The sequence below is a fragment of the Ptychodera flava genome (genome assembly GCF_041260155.1).
Source record: "Ptychodera flava strain L36383 chromosome 23 unlocalized genomic scaffold, AS_Pfla_20210202 Scaffold_23__1_contigs__length_28996876_pilon, whole genome shotgun sequence".
NCBI lineage: Eukaryota > Metazoa > Hemichordata > Enteropneusta > Ptychoderidae > Ptychodera > Ptychodera flava.
In genome coordinates, this window is record NW_027248277.1 from 10,494,423 (window position 1) to 10,514,408 (window position 19,986).

At 38.0% G+C, this 19,986-nt stretch overlaps 1 protein-coding gene across 1 annotated transcript in view; it reads right to left on the reverse strand.

Moving 5' to 3' along the window:
* The window catches only part of LOC139123931 (uncharacterized), a 200,337-nt gene that overhangs the window by 140,793 nt on the left and 39,558 nt on the right, over positions 1-19,986 (reverse strand). The window lies entirely within an intron of this gene.

Genomic DNA, 19,986 nt, shown 5'->3' on the forward strand with positions numbered 1-19,986 from the left:
AAGTTTGATGGGGCCGCTGTGTTCGCTCGTTGTTTGTTTTCATTGTCTTAATTTTTCTGTCTTATGGCCTGTATTCTATGATATCACGTATAAGCGCACCTATGTAGGAAATATTTGTCGTCCTCTCAAACATTTCAAAGTGCGTTGAGATGACATACACAAAAAAGTAGTTTTGTTCCAAGCTTGTTTAAACCTGTATAGTGTGACGCCTGTATGCATTGTGAACAGAGGCTTGATGGTAGTTGAAGATGAAACATTCATCGGCTTAGAGGGGCCCACATCCTAAGTCATAGGTCATATTAAAAGTGATCATGGAAACTTTGTTGGATTTATAAAGGTCAAGGTAAAACAAGTGGCATGCTCACTCATTCTTATAACAGTGATGTGGTCGCAATTTCAGAGAACTTTGATGGGCGCGAGTGGGCGTCATAGTGCCGTTTGCGTTAGCAAAAGAGAAAATCGGAGAGATTTTGTTCGTGCTTGGAAATAAAGAATGGACACACCGGATGGCGTGACAGGTTTGTATTAAATCGCAATTGAAGGGCAGCTATAACCAGCAATATTCCTCAAAGCCACTTTATCAGGGAAAGATACGCCTGATTAAATTATTGTTAAAATCGTTGTTAGCTGCTAGGTTCAGAGCGGGTTAGACAACAAATTGTGTATCATTCGCTCTGTTTGGCTTCTTTTAGACCTTTATTCGCATTGCATGGGTCTTCCTGATACGTTATCTTAACACTTTGCCGCAGACACATTTTAATTTCAAATATGAGCGTAATGAGCATTTAATTCTCACCAGTGTCTCAGTACACATGTGATGATCCAAAAGAATGTATTCAGTCTGGTACACATAAATTTTGGAACATAAGTTTGTTAGATTAAATACACCTGGCGGTATGTGGTAGATATCTTTGTTTCAAAATTCCCATCAGTTTTAATCACGCTTTATTTTGTCCAAAAGCCCAAGTAGCGATCATAGTTAGGACTGATGTGACCTCTCATGCTGACCTCAGTTACATATTCACATCTCTGTCTCCGAAATTCAGCATTCACAGCAGTGTTTGAGAAAGTAAATCGTTCAAATCGATCGTTAGTGGCGCTGTTATTCGCAGCAGTTACAGTTCCCCCTCAGATCCCTTTCGATGGTGTGAAAACTGCTGACCGTTTTTAACTCCAACTCTCTCTCTCTCTCTCTCTCTCTCTCTCTCTCTCTCTCTCTCATGTGAAACACAAGAGACATGACTTTGTCTTCTGCGATTAGATGCTTTTCGTAATCAGGTTTAGGTTCCACGACAAGAAATTGACCATTTTAAGCTAACAATTCTCTAGTGGTTAATAAGCTCAGAACCCCCGTAAATTATATATTGTTGGAAAGCCTATATACAATAGTGTCACCATTATTTACATGACTATCATGTGACAGGTATTTTTCATAATCTTTCAAAAATCGGTTTTCCCTATGTTTTCTTTCAATGCTTTGAGATATGTGGCCGAAGTTTATGTGAGTGCAAGCTATTTTAATGATCTTCCAAAGTGAGTCTCAGAATGTTTTTAAACCTTCTTAAACAAATTTTACGCCAGAAAAACTTCCAGAGCGGTGAATTAAATCCTAGATGAGTTTTTCACATTTATGCTCAAATAAAAACTAAGCAAGATATAAAAAATCTGAGACACCTAGCGTTGTAACAGTTTGCATTCCAGAAAGTTTGAGTTAGATATTTTGAAGTATTGAGACAAAACATAGGGAAAACCGATTTTTGAAAGGTTATGCAAATTACCTGTCACGTGATAGTTATGTAAACAATGGTGACACTGTGGTTACCAAAATCTTTCCCTATATCTAGGCTTTCCGAATATATATAATTTACGGGGGTTCTGAGCTTCTTAACCACCAGGGCATTGTTACATTAAAGAGGCCAATTTCTTGTCTTGGAACCTTAATAGCCAGTTTTCCATATAAGTCCGATCCGACTCCTTTCCCTGTTCTGCCGCTGGCTGTGCTGTGCTAATGTCAAGTACATCCCCAGCGACGCCTTTGCGGGCACAATTACAACAATTATGTCATACTGATTATAAAAAAATGAGGTTTTCCCTGTTTAATGTTTGACTTTACCTTTCATAAACGATGTTATTTGATGACCCTACCATACAGACTCGATAGTGCGCTACTGTCTGAGAAGTCAAGACGTTAGCATCACCTTAGATTATTATCACGTACACCATCTTATGAAATTTTTATCAATACCTGAAACGTATTGGTTTTCAAATTGAAATACTCATTGATGCTCCCAATTTTTATCCGTGAGCAAAGAAAATTACAACAATCCTATATGTAGCTAGGGTGCTCGTCTTTTATTAGCTTCTTCAGGGTTCACTTAGCCAGGGACAGCTAGGTTCAAACACAGTAATCCCGTAAATATGCTACCGGAGGCGTTTCTAACTGTAACTAGTATTGCCATAAAGCTACGGATTGTAATATTCCTGTCGTCTGTAGGACCGTCGCTTCCTTTATTGAACATTACGACTTTACGAGGGTGCCGTTCCTTCCGGTCGCCGCTCACTTTTGAATAACATTCCGGAGTGACGCTTAAAATCAAGCACGGTGGTGGTAGTCATCAAGGCTTGCCTCGGTTGTTAGTCACTAACACCATCCAGAAAGTCTCTGTGAAGTGGGGAGGGGTGGCTAGACATTTGAAACCCATGTTTCCCGTTAATCCATAGATGTTCCTCGTGAAAGAATTGCTTATTTATTCAGAAGACGACAACAGGCGTGGACGCAGGATACTTGGCTACCAAAGTATTTATATGATCCTGCACCTTATTTGACCGTTGGCAGCGCTCTGTTATCAATGAAGGGATAAAACATATATCATATAGCTATGACTGGCCGGCTTTATTGAGTAAACTGATATAACCTGGTCTTTACGGAGGTTTCTTGGATTCCCAAATATTCATATATAATAAAAGGGCCGGTAACAGTCCGAAGTTTTTTCTGTCCGCAAAACGCACTTTAACTGACTTCTGTCGAAACTGTAGACTCTACCTCACCCCGAAAATATCTGTAGGTAGTGGACGTGCTTTGTGTGCCAAGGGACTGTGTCGCAGTCACTTGCCGACAAGAGACATGAGGCACGATTGTCCGTGAATGCCGTGTATACATATTGTCTTCAGCAGCGATCACAAGGCGTTCACGTGACCTACGGCATGTAGTATGTCTGCGTCTTGAAGACTATAGGGCAAATATCGCCAAGTATTTAAATCGCGAAGTTTCTCGACAATGTCAAGTAGTAGAATGGTGACTATAATTTCAACAATCCCTGACAATGTAGTAAACAAGCTTAGTCGTGTATTAATGTATATTTCTATTGATATCGTGATATCATTTGTATCGCCGACTCGGATTCAATGGCAGAATTAGGCAGATAGACAGAATAACGAAGTAACTTTGATATGAAATTGTACAGGGCGTAATTTTTCAAACGTGCTCTAACTCGATAATGTCAGGTAATCAACTTGAATAAGACATTTTAAAGCACCGGTCTCCACAACAAAGAATTGTTCAACAGCACTATAAGCTTACAAACGAAAACTACATGTAAGATATTGTGACTTTCTTTAGTTCTGAACATATTCTGGCGGCAGTACGCGTCCTCTATAATGCACTGATTTATATCTTTGAACGCGCAATTAATCCTTTACCCCGAATGAAGTTCATGAGATATTGATTTTGTTCACATAGGATTTGCATCATAACTTCTAATAATGAAACTCAAATACGAACATTTAAAAAACTATTCGCATATGAGGTGTATAACTTCTACCAATTAATCAGAACTTGTTATGAACTTTAAATTTAATAATTATAGAAGGAAAACGCGATCAATTCAAGATAACATTCTGTTATGTAAATGTTTTCTTATTGTTTCAAAACAACAAACGAAAAAAAATAGAAAACAAACTTTGCAGATCGTGTGGAGGTACCGCCATAGTCGTCAAAAAGCTATAGAGGGCTTTGTACACTCACGTCAACTGCGAAATCAGAATAGGCCCTCACAGCCCCTCGCCGGCTACCCCTTCGACCACACTAGCGCCCTAAGTAGCTCAGCTCAGCGAGCCGCCAAGTTCCCCTATGCCAGAGTTTAAATATAGCAATGGGTATGTACTTATTATGCAAGTAAAACTCTTCAATCTTCATGTACATCCTTAGAGTGAACAATTTTTTTTTTAATATTTACATTAACAACGTTTTACAACCCAAACATTTAACATTCCCGAAAATCTTACCTGCGCTTTCTAGAATTAATTTAATAGCATATTTTATTTACTTCAAGAAAGTTTTTCATTTCAAAAAGGCAAAATTTGCTAAATGTATTTCTTGGTATATCACAGAGATATATACTTGCTTAAATTATTTGCTTCAAAACGTTATAAGTAATCTTAGAACAGAATTACAATTTTAAGAAGACTACAATGTTTGTTTTATTTTTTGATTTTTGTAGCGATTGATTAACATATTAATGAAGTGTCAAATAATATGGTATATCCTGCGCTATTTTCAGGAAAAACGAAAAGCTCATGATGTGCCAGGTATCTGAATTTGTAGCCAATATTTAGTCAAATTAATGAATTTTGGCTGGCACATACTGACCTTCAGCATTTGAATAAAATTGATGTATTTTGGTATGAATAAACGCATGTAATATTGTTGTGGGGACATACAGCGTGGTTGTGGTAGATATTCTGTACTTGTTTCAACTGGTATAGTACACATGAAAAAGGTTACAGTGTAGCCAAAAGTGCACTATAAATCTCAGATTTACAGATATATGTCATTTGCTTGATCTGTCGTGATCTTCTGAGTGCTGACCTTAATGCCATGATTCTGTTTTATAATGGTGCAAACTGAGTTTTTGTTGGCAGTGTTAGGTTAAGATTGATCGTAAGTGGCTCTATTCTTCTCAAATGGTGTAGACCCCCCTAACGTGCCAGTGGTTGTTGTAATAATAATATCTGCCGATCATTCGAGAGTTTTCCAAGATCTCTCTCGCTTTGCATGGCTCTCTTTTCTTTCTCTGCACCTCTATCTCTCTGTCTCTCTCTCCCGTCTCTGTTTTCTCTCCCTGTCATTTCCTATCTCTATCTCCCTCCCTGTCTCTGTGTGTCTGTGTGACAGTCTGTCTGTCTAACCAAAACAAAGATACACTCATAATTTGGCATTGTAGTAAAAGTAATTAAACCAGGGGCTTTTAAACATTTCACTGTTAATATTGAGGACTTGAGAAAAAGTTCAGTATTTTTTTTATATTCTCTGCAGTAAAATTCTTTCAAATTTTATAGGTGCCTGACAACAGTCATCTGATGTCTACCATCGTTAAATCTTTGTTCATGTGTCAAGCAGTCACGTGGTGGCGCTATATACAATGCTAGTGTGCTCAAGCGCGGCTACTTCGTGAAATGCGCCCCCTCTTTGAAACCACGCAATGTTTAAATCGACACAGGTATTTGCGCGTGTTCTTGTCACCATTAGAAACCGGCATGTTTTGCGGTTTGTAAATAACTATATTAATTATAAATTTGTCTCACTTGACCCACGTCCGTACAGGTAAATATCCCATAATTTGCATTTGTCAAAACAAGGACACCAATCGTATAGGTCTATAAATAGTAAAAACAGTTTCTGGTTGTATTAAGGTAGCGGCAAATTCAATAATCACTGAAATGATAGGACAAAAGAAGCATCTTGGCTAGTTAATTGTGAATGTATGCATGCTGTAATTTAATTTGTTTCATGAAATATCAATTTTTCTTAGTCATTGTACGCTAAACTACCATATATTTATAATACATACTTATTTCTTAACGTAATGTCTGTGTTTTGAGCCAATCCGAGTTCTATCCAAGCACATTAATATTGTTAAAAATCAATTTTAATTGAATTCAATCTGGGCAAACTGTTTCGTCATTCGTTATTCTTTTCCCCAGCTCCGATTTAACTTACCTTGGTATTTCTGTCGACCAAGACTTCAACTTGCAGTCTCATATTAAGAAGGCTCTTAAATCTATCTCACCAAAGGTTGGCATTATCTCACAGATAAGGCATTATATCCCTAAAATATACTTATTTTACTGTATATACACTGATCCTTCCACACATAAACTATTGCATTGGGGAACACATTAACGACCTTCTCAGAACCGATTTTTAATAGTCGCGCCAGCGGCTTACTGACTACGCATGCGCTTATTCATAATATACTATGCGAGAAACGGAAGTGTACCCTTCTTTCTCATGATGGGCGCCGCCATGTTTTTTTTTTGAGTACTCGTAAATAAACAAATACGAAACAAATTACTATGATATAACATGCCTTTTATAAAATATACCTCTTTTATTAGCCAGTAAATGTTATTATACACCTTGTCGCTGATACAAAGTATCGTTGATATAGATAAACGGAGAAAACTGTCGTGCATATGAACGGGGGGCATACGCAAAGAATGCTGGGATTGAATTATAGAAGAGCGCCCCCTGTGTCAATAATTAGATTCAAAAATTGCAAGTTTTTAGACGGAACGCTATAGTTTTTAGCTTGCAAGTGGAAGGTGGGCAGTGCAGTTACCATTGCAATGATAATTATTGCATAATACGTCCCTTGTTTAACGCCATAGGCTGTTATCATTGTAAAAATTGCCAATTTTTGTCCAAAATTTTTACACGCTACAGAAAATCTATACCTGCCCTGCTGCAGGGTTGACGTCGTGTAAGTACGTGAACTGCTTTCATCAGAGGGAAACTGGGCATAGTTGTCATATAAACGTTTATGAAGTAACAATTACAGTTTATCATGAATCAATACAAATAACATTGCCAATCTTAACCCTGGCGCGACACCAAGGGCTCAGTCCTATATAATATTACAAAAAATAGTCCGTCTCATAAGTTTCTCTGATTTCCATGCCTCAAGCGCGACTTTATTTAAAAATCTTGGTATCTTAGACATTTTGAACTATGTGAATTTCATACTTGTATGTTTATTTTTGATTTGTTAAACGGCCATTTTGACCACGATGTAAATCACTATTTAGATTCAATACCCAACGATTACCAAACCTGCTTTTCCAAACAAGACAATTTTAGGTACCTAGAGTAAATCTGACACAAGTAAACATGGCATAAAATACGCAGCTACCTACCACTGAAATTCGCTCCCATGCAATATCAAAAGTATTTCAAGTAGAAATGTATTTAAAAACCGCTGAAAGTTTACCTTCTAGGTCATTGATAAATATGTTTACGATTTTCTTGAACATGATATTTTTTATGCCGTTATTGTAAACATGTAAAAGAACTTGAGATTTCACTTCAATTATCTCCTTTTGCACAGCAGCGTGTTCACAAAGTAAGTTACTTACATACAAATTTGCCATCTAACATATTTACGTATATCTATCTGTCTGTATATTTTTGTTAGGGACACGGACTCGACTAGTTCCTTGAGACTACTTCTGTGACCCTCACCAGATTTAAGATAACTTTTGTCTTCTTTTTCGCAATTGTATATATTTTGTCTACATATTTCTGGTGAAAAATAACATTCACTTCATTTACTTCACACGATCAAAATTTGCTGGCTGCCACTGACGTATTCTGCGCATATGCGCCAAAGATGGGCTAGCATCACTGACAGCTTGTCGATTTATATCTAAGGTTAATTGTTTAGGAATGTTTTTTCCCATTGTATACAGCAGCTTGTCGATACACCGAGATCTTCGGCATAAAATAAGGTTCAAATGGCTCTGCCATGGATACTTCCTAACTCAATGCCCCCTGTACGGAAGAGACCATTTATTTTTCTGTATAAAAGACAATGAATCTTCTTCAGTTTAATGAAAATATTATTATTTCCAAAACAAAAGAAACTGCAAACGAGAACCGGTATACGCAAAGTAGACAGTAATCTCATCATTATCGCCTTCGCCAGTGCCCCCATTCACCGTGGCAGTAAATTATATGGTTGCGTCCGTCACTCTGTCGTTATACCATCGACTTCGCTCGGATTGGTTATTGTGAAACTGACTATGGTGATATCTGAAAAACGAAAGAAAAATACCGCATCCAGCCAATCAATCAGTCAATCAATCAATCGATGCAATAATCTAATCCTGGCTACATTTATCGAAGATTATAAAATCAACGATTACTCCTATTATTTAGTTCTTTTACTAACGACACAGGGTATAAAAAGTAGTTAGTTTTTAATGTTATAATATTGAGACTAATTGACATGTCGCCAGAAGCTGACGGCACATATCTAATACTTTTTAAGCTTTTGTAGGCGGGTTTACAGATCGCGTTGCATCATTTCCAAAGTTCGTGCCAGCGAAAACTTCTTTATAGTTTTTTTTTCCCTGTAGAGTCAAAGTGAAATGTTGAATATATTATTGTCAGTGCTTTTCTGCGAACTTGTTTCAATGATACGTTAGTTTAATGATGCCAAGCCTTAATGTAATGATCAAGATGATAAAAGTGTTTGGTCTTCAGTTTTTTGAATTACAATAAGTAATATATGCAAAAGCGGCTACAATGAAACTATGATCGACGTTTACAATTTCGTCGATAAAAGAGCTCACATTATTGATTATGTAAGCTCAAATAAGAAATTGACAAACCAACAGAAATATGATGCACCAAAAGTTTTTAGAATTCTCAGTTAAGAGAAATAGAGAGCTAATGGACTGGTAATTAATTTGTCCTGTAAACGTAAGACATCTTCGAGGTTTAATTAGTCTAAACATACATGTATACAGTGACACGACTAAATTAAGTTAACGAAATACAAAATCAAATAGGGAACTGAAGTACAAACCACATCGTATGAATTTTTGAAAAGTCTTGATGTGATTTCATACGAGATCATATTTTGTTTAAAATCATGTCGGGACTCACCAGTTCCTTGACTCCATTTCAAGGCAGGGAAAATTATGGTCAGGACACGACAAACGGTTACAGCTCGATCTAGAAAAGAACGACGGGCATAGATCTGGTTAGAGGCACAGAGTAACATAGACAGAGTAGCAACACTTGCATGCCTTTTGTTCAATGGTCGTCTCGGTAGACTATTGGCTTTTCATATTAAAATGAGCTCCAAAGGTGTTAACTTTTTGAAGGCTGTGTTTGTGGTTGATGATAACACGAGATTATGCGAAAAATACGACGAGATGGCATCGTACTGCCAGTCCGCGTAGCAACCATAGTTACTTTGTGAGCTCTCAGGCCAGAAACACTGCTTCACGCCAATCAAAACATAACACGCCAGCAGTTTCATAAACATGTCCTTCCTTGACGCACGTGTAAAAGAGGGTACGACTGACCGTAAACCATTGAGTAAAACCAGACAGTATCGATAAAAGACTTTCAAATTTGGTTCAAACACACTCATTATATATTCATAAAAATATGAGAGGAATTTTTAAAACGGTAAAACTCGTTTTCCTGAAGCTCAAAACACTCCCGTTTTCGCCATCACGTCAATTCTGCTCAGCACCACACGACAACAACAACACAAAACTTTGCCGAATATACTTTCGCTTAACAATTGGCAAAAATCCGAAAAGTACCGAAGGATTCATGGTCGGCACTCTTCGGAAAAGAGAGGCGAGAGCAGCCTAAAGCTAGGCGAACATGGATGGGTTACGTAACCGCTTCACGCCTTAAACAATACCCGTTGCCACTCTATCTATCTTTCTCTATGTTAGAGGTGAAAAATGGTTAAAGATGAAGGGGAGAAAAGCGTCTTTCGTTCAAAACGTATTGTAGTCGGCAACATTACATCATGACAACTAAAATTAAAATCTTAGGATTTGGTTTCGAAAACGAATGACGTTCTCCGATAACGTTCCGGTCCCCCCCCCCCCCCAAAAAAAAAAGTAAATGTGCTTACTGCGGCTTCATCTTTGCAGATGTTCCCGTTAGGCTGAACGGGAAAGGCACAATCTCGTCCCAAGCAATTATAGCACAGCAAAGATGGTGATTGGCTGCTTGTATTAGCGTTTTCGTACGGCACATGGTCACGAGTTTTGACCAATCAATACGCGTCAGGTCAGTTGTACAAATAACATGATTGCATCGGATTAAATTTGAAACCGTTACCTTTCCCAATAATATCATTTGTAAATTTAGGTTGTTTTTATGTTTTAACATAGACCCAAGTGAACAATAACCATTTAACTTTCAATCCACAGGCTTCTATTGACACTCCTTGGAAAATACGACTGAATGCCTGTTTTAAAACATGCTCTAGAATAAATCGTATCCGGTGAAGATAATAATTTTAATATGTTACTAAACATAGTAATAATAGAACATTTAGCAGGAAAGCAGGTCATCCGGCACCCATATCAATAATAATCGCACTATTTACAATTTAAACTAATGACTGTTAAAATATAATATCATTTTTCATACCTTATGGTAGTGGCTTTCTTGTCCCTACGAGACAGGAACCAGAGAAAAATAATATAGAGAGAGAGAGAGAGAGAGAGAGAGAGAGAGAGAGAGAGAGAGAGAGGAGAGAGAGAGAGAGAGAGAGAGGAGAGAGAGAGAGAGAGAGAGAGAGAGAGGAGAGAGAGAAGAGAGAGAGAGAGAGAGAGAGAGAGAGAGAGAGAGAGACAGACAGACAGACAGACAGACAGACAGACAGACAGACAAGGACAGACAGACAGAGCGATGGTAGAGCGAAGGCAGACACAAAGAACGGTAGAGCCAAGGGCCGACGTACGAAAGAGGTTGAAGACGACAGAAAGTGCGTGTAAAAGACTGAGCCACGTCCTACCTTGTAAGCTCGATAGGGTGCTACCGCCTGTCAAGAGTCTGTCCGCTGATTACATGGCTTTAGGACAGCTGCTGGGCTTGCAGTTGATATGACTACTTGGATTACAATCTCTGTTTGACTAGATTTTTCAGACACGAAAATACTATTGAAGACTTGAAAATAAGACGTTCAAAATAACGCCGCTCTATCCACATTGCAAAATCATTCATATTAAAATCTAATCGAATATCTGAAAAGTGTTCATTTACAAAATGAAATAACCATGCTGCTTCCCATTTTTATCCGGTTGTAAAGAAAATATATATACTTGCAATGATACGTGAAACTACAGTGTTTTAAGCCATGGATAGCTTGAGTTGCAAACAAAGTAATCTCGTAACGAAGATTCCGGATATTATATTCTACCTGTAACATTATTGCCTCAAAGTTATGGATTTTGACATTCTTGTCTTCTGAGGTAAAGTAGCTTCCTTTATAATACATAGGAATGACTGCCACAGTCCGTGCAGTGATGGGGTATATTCTTGTTATGGAGCCATGAGCGACTATGTTCATCTTGCGTCAGTGCTCCATGATAGTGTAAACATAACCAAGTCCACATGAGTGTACTCGACAAAAAAACTTTTCTAATTGTTTGATTTAATAAGATTTTTATAACATACTATTGTTTATGTTTCAACCGTCGACACTATGCTATCTATACGTATGAATCCATCGATGTTCCTCGTTTACACTGAGAATTCTAATAAGGTGGCAACTTGAGTGGATGCAGCAAATACTCGGCTTAAAAAGTATTTATAAAATCTAAGACGTATTTCGCTGTTGGTTGTTCTATGCTTTAAACAAAAAGAGATTTAGTATATCTTGCTAGAGAAAGCTACGACTGGGCGGCTTTATTGAGTTATCTGCAGCTGATTGGCGGGCCTTGGTGTAGGTTCTTGGATTCAAAAATATTCATATGCAATGAAGTGCAGGCGACAGTCCGAAATATTTTTTTATCCGCAAAACACACTCTCATGTATAAAATCTGTCGACAGCGTAACGTTCATTGAACTTTAATCACAAATGATCGATAGCTCAGGGATATGCTTGTGTGCAAAGGGATTGTATCACAGTATTGCCGACAAAAATCGCTCGACTCGCTTGTCCACGAAAGCCCGTTTACATGTATTTGTATATAATCGTCATCGCATGCAAAATATCATACTGTGCTCCATGGTGCATTGCGCAATTGCATAACACTGGCGGAATTTGGCAAAAATCCAGTACTAGTTATATAAAATTGTGGAGGGTGTTTTCTTTAATACAATGAAATGTCACCTCAAAAACATATCGTGGAAGTGTTCAGAAAATACGGACAATGGAGAGAGTAAGAAAATATGATATGCCAGATACCTGCATTTGTACCCGGTATAAGTCAGAATAGTGAATTTTGGACGGAACTTAACTTTCGGCAAATTTTACATAAATTGACGTCTTTTGGTGTCAATTACCATAAGTATTAATTTATTAAGATTAATTACCTCATTTTTTGAAATGTTCTGTCCGTTCTTTACAATGAAACGGACTGCCGTCACATTTTACATAGACTCAACAAGCGCACAACCATCGTGTTAAGGGTCGCACTGAAATATACATCAAATCCTTAATTCCGGGGTTTCACCATATAGTGTCGCTTCAAAAATCCCGTCTCCATTGACACGAATAACGCCCTCTCACGCCCGTTGAATTTTTTTTTAATTTGCCAGCAACAGTCCTACTCACAGCTGCATGAACCCTTGAATAAGACAATGATAATCTCCGAATCCCCTTTCCACTTACGAGAAAAACGTGGACCAGCTTATTCTCAGTTTGCCGATAAGGAAAAGATTACCCATGCGCACTACAAACGTTTGATGGCTTTCCCTGCGTGTCAATCCTCTGCGTAATTCCGGGCTTGCACCTTGTCAATTGGAGTCTCAAATCAGTTGTTAAAAGTCTTGTTCCCTCTCCTATTTAACCGCTTGCTGCATTGCATCTGAAATGAACTTCAATTGAGTTACAACGCTTTGCTGTTTGGTCAGATAAAAGTCTATGGATACATCAAATGTATGGTGGGAAATCAAGGCATCAGTAAAAATGTTATTAAATGCAAAGTTGCTCCCCACACTGGAAAAAAAAATGCTTCTGTGTGAGGATCATACTTCACTTGTCGATATATTTATCACAATGTTCTCTAATAATAATTTGAAAATCATATCCCCTCCAGGGTGTCAGTTAATGTTATTGACCCCCTCTTTAGTCTGGTGCATGTACATTGCCCCATAGAAACAAACCCAAACAACGAGAGGTATAATTAAATGTCTAAGTGTTAGCAAATTTGTCTATGTTCTTGTTCCTTCGATTCCATATTGTTAACTCCGCAGCCTACTTTTACGCTTCCTAATAGTGAACTTGACGACCATAAGACTGATAAGTTACCCTAGGAAAGACGCTAAATACTATTATAAAATTCGGAATCAGAAGTCGGTCAGTAAAATCAATATCGTTATTGCTTGCGATCTGTCGTTTGAGCTGTATATGAATAAGAATTGGGTAACGTGTCTTAAATTTTGACGTATACCACCATATAAACATGCCGATACATTCATTGAGATTTGGAAAATGTGTCGGAAAATGAAACTATAAAAAATACCATCACATAATGTTTCTATTATTTTACTTGTATAAACTTGATTAAAATTATAATGTATTTTACAAATATGCCCTATGGGTAAATTACCATATCTTGGCACTGGCAGATTCGTAGGTCTAGTGAGGGCGCCCCACTCTCAGAACGTAAGTCAGCGTAGTACATGCTGACTTCTGAACCATGACTCTCTTCGCCCGAATGACGTCTTGTAGGGAATTCCCCATATTTGATATGTAGATATTTGTTCACATAGATGTTTTTTCAAGAGTTAGTGGGGAGAGATACACTATTGAAAATTACCGATAGCCTCTTATCTCTCTCACATTTAATTTACAATTTTGATAATCCTTTATAGCTTAGAGACTTGCCCTTTGTTCAAAGAAAAAGACACGACCATACTGCATAGGGGTTTATTTATGTACACGATACTCTGATAGTTGAGGTACTGTTATCAGGAAAATATCTTACCATATACACATTGGCGTTATAATCGTTCGAAACAAAGTAATGTCGACATTCGCCTCTTGAATGAAAGACATAAAATTTTGCATATTAGACCTACTTAGGCCTATACTCCAACGCTAGCGCCCTTTGTCGTTACGCAACCATTTAATAATTCATACTTCCTGTGACATTCATCATGCTGACAGCAGGAACTTGTACTTGGTTGGCCCCTGTTTTGCTTTTGTCGGTCCGCACAGGACACAGGGTCAAGACTTACCTTGAGGTCACTCGTGGTGTCGATGAATTTTGCGAGGGAAAGCAACGTCCTTTGCAGAACGATCTCACTGAACATTACAAAGCACAGGGAAAATGATTCTTCATTTCTCAAAACGTTCAGTTTTGAGTTGAAAACAGATGTGCACAAATTGCAAGGACATTCCATTTTGTTAATTAATATTGTGACGACGTCATCAGCATAGATTCCGCGTACCGCATTGTAAAGAGCTGTAGTCAGCCTTTGAACTTTTTTCCTTCCATATATGACATTGGGGCAGTGGATCAACCTCTCCTTCCATTTGATTGGATTAGAAAAACAAGTTTCTATTGGTGTCAGTTGAGGAAATACAATATGCACAATCTTGCCCATTGAAAACGTCTTTAAGGTGACATTTGAACACCAACGCTCTCTGTTGTTCGGGCCGTTGGAAGGGAATCGTGATTGGGATTTAATGCTACTTTAGGGGCAGTGGATAACTAAAACATGCACACGGTAAACGAAACTATGTGTGTTTGGCCTCAACCCCCCCTTCTAAACGAAAGTTTGGAAGCACGAAAATCCCACCGAGCCTCATTCTGTACAATTGGTAATTACGTGGCTATGAATATACGTTGTTTTCAATCCGGTTGGAACCCACAACATACACCATCCAGTCACCTAGTGGAGAAGCAACAAACAGAAATATTCGGCCACATCACGCATTACGCATACGCTCCCACCGCCACTGGCATATCCCCTCTAAAATCAATGTTTGTTCAGCGCCAACTATAACAAAATGTATCCAAAATTGTTGTTACATTATTTTACGCCATACACCATAGACCCTTCAAAAAATCGTGCGCAGAGTACCTTATGTATGTCAAAAGAATGGTGCATAGCGCAGGTGCCGCAATTGCCTGGTACACGCCAAACAGTATAGCGAGATATTTTGCGATACAGTAAAACGCGGAGCAAGATGTTAATATGAAAAAAATGAAGTGCGATTTTGGCGCAGGGTGATCAAATTATGGCCAAACCCCCTCCCTACTAAACGCGGAAGTTAGGTTTGCCGTGCGCGTTTTTTAATTATCTACGGCCCCTTAGGAAGGAGGTCCGTGTTCTCTTCATTGAATGACGTCTTATATTGTTCAGATGTTCGGGCAGAGTTCTAAATTAAAATGACTAGATAGCAAGCTAAAATTTGAGCAACCAAAAAGCTGGCCTAAGAGATATTTCTCTGTATCCAACTGCAGTCGTGAGTGATTTAGTTGCAAAGTGCCTTTTTTGCAAACATAAACTGGTACAAGCTGTACTGGTTTGCTTTTTATTAGTATGCATTTCAATAAAAACAAGCGAGACACAGTACCGTAAATTTCCCATAATTCATTATGATTTGTATCCTCAGAGATTCCCCAGAGAAGTCTACCAGGTCTCCCATGTGTGACAAATTCATAGACTAGCTGTAAAAATTCTGAAAACGTACTTTTAAGAACAGCATTCTTCTCAATTCTCATTTTAAATGATTTGGAAAATTATGCAAGATTGCGAGAGGAGATGACATTTTTGTAAAATTTTCCACTGAACGTGTCTTCAGCCATACAGAATAATGTAATGGAAAGTAGGGAGACCGGTTGCACCTATTTATGAAACAAAAGGATATTGATTTTTTCCAGTGGAAATGACAAAAGAAATTTGCATTCTAAGTTTTCTCAGAGAATGACCCCTTCAATTCGTCATAACTTGCTGCCTAAAAAGTATGGCATTTGTAGTACCTACAAAACGTGACTTCCATGGTTGTTTAATGGTTATTTGGAAACTTTTGCTGAAATTTCTAAAAATAAATTTACTTGATATTATTTATCAATTATTCTGATACTGCACATCATTGTTTGCATACAGAACTGAAAAAGTTATAAGAAAGTAATCTTCAATGATACAAATCAAAGAGAATTGTGGGTAATTTATTGTACTGTGCGAGAGTGGGGATATGCCTCATTCGATGGCAATGAAGCGGCAAGATAAACCAATAACTCGAGTCATTTTGTCAAAGTTACAAGGGGATTGTCTGTCTAACCTACTGTGATGTGACTGTGTCTGACCTCTTGACATTGCAACGGCTATGACTGTCATGCGAAATAGGTTAAGTGACACATGCTGAAAAACAAAACAAAACAAAACAAAAACAAAAACGAAAGAACAACCTTCGTACAGCACACAGCAGAGTTCCTCTGCTTGCCCCTCATCTTGTAAAAGTGATGACGATGAAATAGCTGATTGCTATTCCGATAGGCAGCTATACATGATTCAAAAGCTTGAAGCAGCTAGAATTTTTACGTGTTAAAACGAAGAAAAATGCAACATTGTACGAGAAAGTCATTCAATAATAAACACATTTTTCTGCTGTTAACGATTCTCAAATACGATATAGAGCAGATTGAAATACATCTTGGCGTCATCAACGTCATGGCGCAGCCGTACTAGGGTTGGCGAACCAAGGTATTCAATTACATAGATGTTGGATGCCTGAATCTTGACAGGCTATTAAAGCTTCCCTAAAACAGTCAATCAAAAATTTAATATGAAGTCAGATTATTTTCATATATGCGTATGAAGACTGAATTATGACACAAGCGGAAGCAGTATGACAAATGGCGCTACAAGTCAATGTCCTACAGCAATGCGTTAATATTCTGTATTTGCACTTTGCAATAGACTCGTAAGGTCAACATTTTCTAGCTTATAAAAAGAGAGGAGGTTGGGCACAAGCAAATATTAAAGTAAGGCAGGTGCTCAAATGCACATTATTAACAAAAATTCTGAGCGAGTCTGAGGCCACCCGGCAATATGTTGTCACCCTTACGGTAAGCCAATATGTGTATGCTTGGTCAACTTAGAATTTGATAGTATCTATTTCCCATGATGATGGTTAAGGTTTTTCCATATACTGTGTCGATTCACATTCAATCTGCTTTGCGTTTTTTTATTAATATTAAATATAAAAAGACCAATGCTGTTTTAAGGGGTTGTCGAACATTTGAATAGGTATATCATAAAATGTGTTTTGTTTTGGTTTTTTTCGCGTGGAGTGCAGAATAAGGTGTTTGTTTTCTCAGCGATCATATCAATACGTGTCTTTGAATATATAGGAGTGTCACTGGGTTACGGGGATATATAAATATAAGGACTATATTTCTCACTGGTTAGTTTTAATGATGGTCGACGATCCCTATATTATGTACGAAAAAGGATTATGTGTAGCGTCCCGACACATTGTCACCACAATTGTACGTTAATTGTGATCAATATTGCTTTTTCTAGATTGACAGAGGTACCTGAAACATGTCTTAATTTTCTTCTCCATTTCTCCTTAGCAAACAAATTTCAACGCACGAATGACCATCTTTGATCATGTTTATAAAAACAGACGGAAAATTATCTTTGTTTCAACAATTATTATCATATTCTGCCGTCTTTTGTGAACATTTTGTTTTTATTTTGCCTAATTTAATTTCTCTATGAATTGATCTGTAATCAACTGTCGAAAGCAACAGTGTGTGTGGATATAAATTCTGAACATTTCATGAAAGTATTAAGTAGAACGCGCTATGGGACAAATATTATGGTATTTAGTGTGAAAAGACGATTATCGTCTATTTTTTCTTAGACCTGGTGACCATGGTGACCTTTGGCATGTACAGCAAATCTCAAAATTAAATGATTTTGATTTTTATTTAATGTTGACATAGGATGCTTAAATCAGGGAGCTATGGAGATGAAATTACTCCATGGGCATACGAAATCTAAATTCGAAGGTACCTCCAAGTAGGAAATAAATTCAACGCAATCACTGCACTCGAATATTGAGCAATAGCCCATACCTGACCCTATTTTCGTTACTGCGGCAGCGCAGCCAGCGGTAAAAATGGGTCAGGGAACCATACAAAAGATGATGATTCCCCAGTAAACAGGGCCACTTGAGTCAAGATTTACGAAAGATGAATCGAAACATGATTCGAATGTCTCCCTCAATACTTTATAGACTTCAAAGATATCAAAAGGCAAAATTGGACGAGAAAGTTGTAAACTGCATGTGTATATTGAAGAGAGCTTTTCACTCGTCATGTTAGGGGAAGTCCCGACCTGGCTCGATGCATCTGCCATTGCAAGACGGATCAAAAGCCAACCAGTCCACTGAGCCATGGCGGCGCTCTAATGCCGCTGCAATGGCTGTATCATACAGTTTTGAACAGAAAGTGATTGGTCGGAGATCAATAGGGGTAAAACAGAGGTGGCCTAGAATGCCTGAAATGCTTAGTCTTTATTTACCCCACTGCTTTGTGAGAATTGACCAGTGCGGTGATATGATTTTAACATGGCAATGGATTCGACTTTTATGTAAGCAAAGAGACTCAAAACTGGGAAAACAAGTTTGTCGGCAAAAATTGAAGAAAGTATTGCCTTTGAAAAAATCCAAACAATTACGTTCTTATACAAATTGAACAGGTCCTTGAAAAAGGTAAGCGATGCTTGAGAAATAACTTGTATGCAACGGGCCTATCGATTGATAAACTTAGTGTTAAGGAGACTTGGTATTTTATCGGATGCACCTCAAGTAAAAGGACAGAGTCAAACTTTATGTTGTCTTCTTTTCTACAGCTTTTCCTCACGTTAAACTAACAATAACAATATCCATGCTTCAGTTCGAAAAAAACACCGAAAAAAGGTTTCCTAAGATGTAAAGGGATATATTAAACACGGAACCAACTCCATCACACTCGCCCGCTTATGAATTTGTTAAAAAGGTTTTGGACTCTGAAGTAGATATCCTTGACACTGACAATAGATTGTCAACTTGTCAGTTCCTTTGTGATACTCAGTGTTTACGCATATTTCCCATTCGTTTTAGCGTAATTCACCAGCAAGCCACTGATGAAGTCAATTTCACTTCTACACGTTTCTGATAAAACCGGCTATGTTACAGCGTGAATATTTGTGAATCATGTATGTATGACGATGTATAAGTATGCCCATTAAGCAACGATCACTACAGGAACTAGTCGTCATTTATGCAGTTCACTGACACAATCTGACTTTATTATTGCCGAATTGGTTCCAATTTCAGTAAGGTAAGCTTTGATTTATTCCAGCTCTCTTTTCAGCTCTCTTTCTACCTTCTTAGATAGAAGCCTTGTCAAGTCGTACTTGATGTATTCTGAACCTAAATTACGTCATCATGTGAGTTTCTTGACCAAAACATTGATCTCCGTATGCAACCACTCTAGTCTCTACCTGCATGCTTAGCAGCAATAATTGAAGCCCATGTACCGTGCGCAAGCTTTTTCTGTCGTGTTGGCAAGTGTCCGCTACCAGCAAACACGGCGGCCCGGGGCTTCAATTATTGCAGCTACTTGTACGCCCTGCTCAGTTTGTTTGAGAGTCCTTAGGTCTGCATATATTGCCCTATCAAATCTACCTCCTGCAATGCTTTTATATATGGACTCGCTGACAGATGGGAAGTCCAACACACAATCGATGACTTAAACAGCTGAAAATTAAGCGTGGTGTAGATGAGCAATAAACTACATCCAGCGACGGTATAACACAAGATTTTGACCATTTCATAACATATATGTGCACGAGCGATAACGAGTACATTATGGAGTGAAATGGTCAAAATCGAGTTGTATACTCATTGCTGAGGTAGCTTATTGCTTCTATACCATGATATTTAATTGAAACTTTGACAAACGTCAAAACGGGCTTCCTCCCACCCACTCTCTCCA